Raw genomic sequence first — 8,716 nt, forward strand, 5'->3', positions numbered from 1 at the left:
GTTCCATGAGCATCTTGGATAGATATCTTCTTATCTTTCATGATATCAGGGAAGTTTTCTGTCAACAAATCTTCAACAATTCTCTTTGTATTTTCTGTTATCCCCCCTGTTCTAGTACTCCAATCATTCATAGGTTATTCCTCTTGATAGAGTCCCACATAATTCTTAGGGTTTCTTCATTTTTTTTAATCCTTTTATCTTATTTTTCCTCAAATAAGTTGGTGCCAAGTGCTTTATCTTCAATCTCACTAATTCTAACTTCCATTGCCTCAATTCTGCTCCTATGACTTTCTATTGAGTTGTCTAATTCTGAAATTTTATTGTTAATCTTCTGGATTTCTGATTGCTATCTCTCTATGGATTCTTGCAGCCTGTTAAATTTGTCATTATGCTCTTCTATAATCTTCTTAAGTTCCTCTATTGCTTCGTCTGTATGTTCCTTAGCTTGTTCTGCATTTTGAATGATCTCCTTCCTGATATCTTAAAGAGTTCTGTATATTAATCTTTTGTATTCTTCCTCTGGTAATTCCAAAAAATTCTCTTCCTCTGGAAAATTTCTTGATTCTTTGTTTCGGGAGCTTGCTGAAGCCATCATGGTCTGCCTCTTTATGTGATTTGATATTGACTGTTGTTTCTGAGCCATCAATAAGTTATTATACTTATTTATTTTATGTTTTCTTACTATATCCTAGCTTCTTGTTTTGTTTTGATATGCCCAAATAGGCTGCTTATGTGAGCTAGTTTGATTATTGGCACCTTTGAAGCTCTAACGTCCTGTCACCAGGTGGTTAGATCTGTTACTAGGTATGTGAGCCCAGGAGTCTGTTTACTTTTCTTGTATGGATTCAGCTCAAGTGTCCAGGTAGTTGGTCACCAAGTGTGTGGTGCAGGCTCTCACCTACAGTCCTAGACGGGCAGGGGTGATTGGAGTAGACACAGGTATCTGGCTGCAGTAGGGGGTCACACGCTGAGCAAGGCAGGGGGCTGATGGCTGCCCCTGACTGTCTGGGAGGAAAGTGTTCCTGCTCCCTAGAGTGCGTAGGTGGATGAGTTCTGCAGCTGGACTATAGGCACCCAGTGCTGTTGACTGTAAGGACTGGGAGGCACCACTTATTCTTGGACCCCTGTCGCAGGTAGCTAGGTGGCATGGGTGGAGCCACCAGTGCTCAGGCCCTTGATGTGGGTAGGTGAGGACACCGCTTAGCAGGCAGAGCGGTATCAAATGTCACAAACCTACCTCTCCACCATATAGCTGATACAGTGAAGTTAGGCTTCAGGTACATAGCCTGTTGTACCATGCTAATGAAGGCCTACACTGTTGAAATGGGCCTACACAGGTCTATGCAGGGGTGAAAGGCATTCAAAGTCCATGGACCCCTTATGCTTGTGCCTAGGCAAAGGAGCTGTGCCAACCCTGAGTTCCCTGCTTAGGGGAGCTGGCAGATTATTTTTTCCTGTTTGTTAATTTGTTCCCTCTCCAAGGCCAGGAGAATGGCTTGGGGCACGTGACGTGTCCTACTTCTGGTCCATGGGGTGCGACAGTCACTGAAGCAGGCCTGGGACCCAGTATAGTGCAGGGAGGGAGCAGATAAATGGGAGAGAGGTTCTTCCCAAATGGGGTGTCTTTTGATCCACGCAGGAGGTTAAACACATGTACTTATCTTTTGCCAATTGAGCACTGCTTTTCAGTGGCTCTAGAGGCCTGAGCAAAGTCTCCACCACTTGGTCTCTCTGGATGTGGAAAATGCATCCTGAATGCCACTGCTTGCCTCACCTCGCATGCCAGCCGATCAGGCCCGCAGGGCGCTGGCTCCCACTAGGTCATGTCTGGCAACTCCTTGCTGCTTCTGAACTGTCTCTCCCTCCCTCTGCCAATTAGTCAGATTCTTCAGCTTTGCTTTTGATGTTCAGGGCTCCTAGATTGTCATATATAATCAATTCACTTGTTTTTTCAGGTCTTTGTTGTAAGAGGGACCACTGGAAGCATCTGACTACTCCACCATCTTGGCCCTGCTTCCAGAAATAAAATTTTTAGCTTGGCATCTGACTGTTCAGCTAAAGTCTATGTTTCCTAGCCTGCCTTGCAATTAGGTGAGGCCATTTGACTAAGTTCTGGCTAAAGACATGGGAGTGGAAATGATGTATGCAATTTGTGCCCTTAAAGGGAGGGGCAGCCTTTCCTTTTCCCATCTCTCCCTCAATTCTGCTGTCTGGAGTGTGGATTTGGTGCTGAGCCATCATGGGCTGTGATGGTTAATTTTATTTGTCAACTTGACTAGGCTATGGTTCCCAGTTGTTTGATTAAACACTAGTTTAGCTGCTGTCATGGAGTAGTTACATGTAATTAAATCAGTTGGCATTGGGTAGATTATCTTCTGTAATGTAATGTAATGCAATCACTTTGCATAATGCAATCTAATGTAATCAATCAATCAATCAGTTGAGGTTGTGCCAGTGTGAAAAACAAAAACCCATTGCCATCAAGTTGATTCCAACTCATAGCAACCCTATAGGACAGAGTAGATCTGCCGCATAGGGCTTCTAAGGGGCGCCTGGTAGATTTAAACTGCCGACCTTTCGGTTAGCAGCCAAACTCTTAACCACTACGCCACGTGGTAACCTGATCACTTCTGAGTTATAAAAAGACCAGAATAGAAACAGACACATAAAGGGTAAGATACCATGTAAAAATTATCTACAAGCAAAAGAAAGCCAAGGACAGCTTTCACCCGTGTCTGCTCACTGGCCAAGGTCCACAAATTATCTAGGTTGTCAGTTGAACCAAAGCTTTGGTTCCTTTTCAGGTGGTAATGTCTCATATCAACCTTCCCAATGTAACCTGGACGATACCCATGGAAGTTGATCCTGCACACTATAATATCTTGGCCTCCTGGAGCTTCCAGTGCCTGTCAGTGTGGTGCCAGTTCACATGGCCCCCAAGCTTCCAGGTCTTCCTCAGTCTGGATGGCACATTGGGGGCAGAGATGAAAGAGGTTTATACCCACTTTTGACTTTGTGGTATGGGTGTTTGGGGCTCAAAAACAAATTAAATATGGCCTTGTCCCTTAAGGATTTTACTTCTACTTGTGAAGCAAGTCAGACAGAAAAAAGGTGACACGGTTTAAAAATCAATGACATGTGACAAACCAGTACAGAATTAAAGGTCAATTGAGAAAACAAGTGTTACATTCAACTAGGGTGATCAGTCGCTGAGATTTGGAAGAGTTTGGGAAGACTGCAGAGAAAATGGAGGTTTGTGTTAGGATACGAAAGAGACGGGATTCAGGGGAGATCTTTTTTAGGGGCGTGGGGGCAAGACTGCTCATTCAGACGCACTGTGGACTTGTCTCCTAAACCTTCCTTCTACCCCACCCTGCCAGCCTCCCCAAATTCTAACCCAGAGATCTCCACCAGGCTGAAGAATTATTGCAGAGACTCTAAATCTGTAGTACCACAAACTATGGGCTGAACAAATGATGTCAAACGCATGGCTTAGGCACAGAGACCAAACCATATGTTACAATTTTATGAATGTAAATACCAATGTGACGTAATTTGCAGAGAGAGGGTCCTCTTTGTTTTCTATTTCATTTTTAATCTGTAGTTTTATTACATTGTGATTAGAGTGTTGTTTAAAATTGTAAACAGGATCTTGATAATACACAACAATAAAAAAGAATGTACTGAAATTGTAAAAAAAAAGAAAGCCAAGGAATCACTGGCAGACACCCGAACTGGGAGACAGGCTCACGAAAGAAATTGACACGGGTGAAACTGTGATTTGGACTTTTAGTCTCCAGAATTGTGAGAAAACAAATGTTTGTTCTTTAAAGCCACCTACTTGTGGCATTTCTGTTACGGCAGCACTAGGTAACTAAGACACGGGCCATGCAGGTGAGGGTGAGAGCTTCAGGATGGCAGAGCAACAAGGTAGTAGTAGTGTGGCTTCCTAGCCTGCTCTGAACACGTAGGTGAGAGGGAAAGACACCTCTGTTTTATTCAGGTTGCTATTATTTGAGGTCTTCAGTTCAGCAGGCAAATCTGTAATTAATACAGATGGATAGAAACCTCAACTCTGGTATCTGATGGAAGGTATAACACAGACATAAGTACAGGTTAATTTTTTAGCATTTACTGGCCTAAGGGAGCAGAGTTATCAGAATTTTAGTTTTTTTCCCATGTCAAAACCAAACCTGTTGCCATCAAGTTGATTCCAACTCATAGTAATCCTATATGACAGAGTAGAACTACCCCACAGAGTTTCCAAGGCTGTAATCTTTATGGAAGCAGACTGCCACATCTTTCTCCCACAGAGCGGCTGGTGGGTTCAACCCACTGACCTTTTGGTTAGCAGCCAAGCACTTAACCACTGCACCACCAGGGCTCCTTTTTCCCATGTCACCCTTCTCCTAATTGTCAGTGTAAAGTCACCCTAATGATATCAGGACAAACAATGCCAGGACTTGTCCTATGTGGACTGGAGGCCTGGTGGGAAAAGGAGAGAGATGAGGGAGTGAGCTACTTGCCACTTGTTTGAATATGTCCCACAACTAGGAAGTAGAGAGCAGGATCAAACCTAAGCCTATCTGGCTCCAAAGCCCATGATCCTTGCTCCTCAACACTAATGATACTGGGGAACTCTGTGAGACGTCCATCTACTCTAGAATCTAGGGTGGATTCTCCAAACTACACCTCTTTCGACATCCATGGCATTGGAATGCAGACTGACTTTGCTCGTCCACAATGAAGGGGTTGGTCTTGTATTTTTATCTAAAGTGTACAAATGAGGATTCCCACATTATCTCCCTAGTTCTGTTAGAAAGAGAGGTGTGGCTCAACTGATTCTTGTGGCCAAGAAGAATAGATTACAGTGGAAAAAGCCCAGGCTGTCAATAAGGAGGCCATTGTGAGATCACAGGAGACAGCACGGTGGAGTGGAAGCTAGGTGGCTGTGAGTTCAAATCCCAGCTCTTGGGAAAATTATTTAACCCGTCAGATCTTCAGTTTCCTCATGTAGGGGTTGGAGAGAATGTATGTCAAGTTCCTAACCGACAGTAAGTGCTATGATTATAGAGTTCCCATTGTGTCTAACTCCTTTGCTCCATGGCATAAGAATTAAGAATCTTATAATGTCCCACAGCTTCCAGGCATGATTTAGTGGGTCACTTAGTGGGTCACGGGCAATGAGTGGTGATTAAAGAATACAGCGAGCTTTGGCACCAAATGTCGGAAAGTGGCCAAAGGACAATTCTCCATCCCCGGCCAGGGGGACTCAATTGCGAGCCTTTGGTTAAGCCCATTTAACGATATGTCTGAATGGATTTTTGGAAGGAATCTCAGCCCTGGCCGCCGGCTCCCACCCACATTGCATGGTGACCCCCGCTTTGCAAACTCAGGGCTAATGCATCCTTAGAGCGAGGCTGGCTACAACTCTGGCTATGGCATGCAGGGCTCGTTCACTGAAAAACTGGAAAAACCAGAGAGTCTGCGTCTGGAGAATTAAAGTTGATTTTCTTAAGCCGGTTTTCCTCTGGACTTGGGCCCACCTGGTGTAACCTGGACATGCTACACACTTGTTTGAACAAGGGTCTCTAGGAGGAGAGGAAGAAGGATGGACGAGTGGAGCAAAAGATTTCCAGCATCTGCTTTGTGTATTATAAAATAAAGATGATGCCATGCCATTAAGGAATGTTTCCCAGGAGAATGGAACTATTGTACAGTGAAATTCTTTCTTAAAAAGACTGAAATATTTGCCTGTACTTCTAAAACTGCTGAGTATAACAGTAAGAAAAAAGATACCCCATTACGCTGCCGTTTAGAAAAAATTTCTAAAGCTTTTCCCAACTTAGGGCATTATTTCAGTAAATAGAATGAAACTGCTTTACTGTCTGATTTTTTTCAGTCTTCCATTCATGTTGATTTTTCTTTTAACCACCATTAGCAATAGGAATTCCTTCATTTTTCCTGCTTGGCTTCTCTCACCCTTCAGTTCTTTTATAGTTGGTGACTAATCAGCCAAATTAACTTTTATCTCTTCTTAATTCAGTAATTTGTAGGCTTCCCAATGAATCTGTAAAATCACCAAATGCAGTAGTTTCCTTGTGTATTACCCAGAGCACTTGGTGCATAGTGTTGGCAGGGAGGAAGAAGTCAGGTCTACCTTTGGGGTGGGTTTGTTGAGAAAGGATTCAGACAAGGGATGCTGGAGCTGAATCTTAAAGGAGGCATTCTCCAGGTAAATGAGGTAGGGAAGGGAAATCTAGGTAGAGTATGGGGCGTGACGGAAATTGCAGGTGGCTTGGTATGGCAGCTAGGGTGCGTGGGTAAGGGGGGGGTGGGTGGGGCTGCCACTGGAGAGAAGGCTGGAGAGGTAGTGGGTACCAGGTCACTAGGGCCTTATCGCCCCTGCGTGTATGTCCTGCAGGATTTGGATTTGGGGAAGAATGGGCAACTTGACCAGATCTGCATTTTTGGAAGTGACTGTGACAGCAATGTGGGCTATGGGCAAGCCCTCAACCTGAGCTTCAGTTTTTTCATTTCTAAAGTAGGACAATAGGTTTCGCGTTAAGACTGGAAAAGATAATGTATGTAAAAATGGTACACATATTCATATTATTATATGACTTCCTTGAGGTATGAATGAGTTAACATGCTTACTTTTTCAAGAAGAGATCAGTTTTACTATCTGAGAAAAAATTTATATGCTTGGAATTGTTACCTGATTTATGCAGCATCCCACTTCCTTACACATCTTTTTTTTTTTAAAAGAAAAATGGGAGCAGCTATTACTTTTTGTCTACTTCAGTTTAAACTGTTAAAAATTGGAAGGAATGGGGGGCTGATGAACACTGATCATAGAAAAAGGAAGTTTTTTTTTTTTAAAAAAAACTCTTTTTGTGCATTTGTTCTTTCAAGAGCTATTTAGAGAGAAAAAACATTTTCCATCTTCACATAGCAGATAGTAAGTCAGGTATCTGAAGACCTTATCACATTTTACTAAAACTCTTTCCAAAACAGTATCAGTTGTGAGTAGGTGCACAGAAACCTGGCTTATAAATAGCTGAATACACAGAGAAGCACTTGGGACATCTTAGAACGTATGCTGTTCATCTGACTGTATTCAGTGTGTTATTAAGAAGGGCCCTGCCTATCCTAAATTAGAACATTTTCAAAGCTTGGGTCTGAATCTTGTCTCACCACTGACGGTGTAACCCAAGAAACCACGTCACCTCCCCGAGCCTCAGTTCCTTCTCTGTAAAAGGGGGAGTGTAGTATGACCCACTTCATAGGGTTGTTGGGAAGATTAAATGAGATAGTCTGATTGAAGCACTAGTATTTAAAAAACAACAACAAAAAACTGTTGCAGTGGACTTGATTCCAACTCATAAGGACCCTATAGGACAGGACAGCCCCATAGGGTTTCCAAGGCTGCAATCTCTACGGAAGCAGACTACACATCTTCCTCCCGTGGAGTGGCTAGTGGGTTTGAACCACTGACTTTTGGGTTAGCAGTCGAGCACTTAACCACTACACCACCGGGGCTCCTTAAAAATAAGGAAAATAGTAAGCACTGAGTTACTGTTAGGGCCAGGAGAGAAACAACAGCTGCAGAAGCTACTAGCACTATTCTTTACTAATGCTGGCAACAGATGTTAATCTCAAGTTTTTTCTGAAGACAAATCTTAATTGACACCTGAGAAACAGGAAAAGCATTAAAAAAAAGATTGAGTTTTGTCCACAAAAGTTGAGCGTGAAGAGGTACTGGAGTCCAGGGCCTCCTTGTATGGCACAGCCTCGGTGATTCAGGCCCAGACAACAGTGGGTCCTGCCAGGCGGACCAGCCGCAGGGACAGGACAGCAGGGCATACAGGTGCTGAGGAAACGGCCCTTTACAGGCTGCGGAGATGGCCTGGACAATGACCGGGGCAAAACAGAGTCCACACAGGTGCAGTGTGAGAGTCAAACGCTTTCTTTATTCTTTTACCGTCGTATTTGAGATAGGTAGCAGCACTGCCTGGGGGAGCTCCTTGGGAGGGGAGGAGAGGGAATCTGTAGGATAGAAATCTTACCTTTGAGCATCAGTTATATCTAATGTCTATTTTCAGTACATTTCACTTTGGACTTTTCAATGGCAAGTCAAGGAGTGGAAGGAAGATGGGCTCAGAGGTAAGGTTCTTTGTAAGAGTCCAAAATAGTGGCCAAAATTTATTCTTGCATTTCATAATGTGTGTGCCTTGGAATTGGTTTTTGAAACCTGATTTAAGAAAACACAAGCTTTCCAGGTAGCACATGGCTGGTTCCCATCTTTCTAACGCCTCTGCCTTTGGCTGGTGTGACACCATACTTTCCTGATAGTTAATGTCAGCTCTGGTATGGGTCTGACACCAAGTAAGTTCAGACCTCAGCCATAGAACAGATCCTTCTAGAGAGCCAGATTCAGGTGCTCTGCTCTTCCCAATAGACATTTCTCCACCACCTCTGACTTCACCAAAATGAAGTAAAAGCACATCCCTGACTTGACCACTCTCTGGGCCTGGCCAGGTGCACGTTGAGAGCCCTGGTTAGTGATGGGGGCTCAATGCCCACTTGGCTGAGCCATGTGGGTGCTCAGGCTTGACCTACATTGGCAAAATCTGCAGAGATATTTCTAGGCAGTTCAAGTGATTGAGTCCTCTGAGGAAATGATACATTAAAATATACACACACACATACACAC

The sequence above is a fragment of the Trichechus manatus genome, unplaced genomic scaffold (assembly GCF_000243295.1).
Source record: "Trichechus manatus latirostris isolate Lorelei unplaced genomic scaffold, TriManLat1.0 scaffold00256, whole genome shotgun sequence".
Classification (NCBI taxonomy): domain Eukaryota; kingdom Metazoa; phylum Chordata; class Mammalia; order Sirenia; family Trichechidae; genus Trichechus; species Trichechus manatus.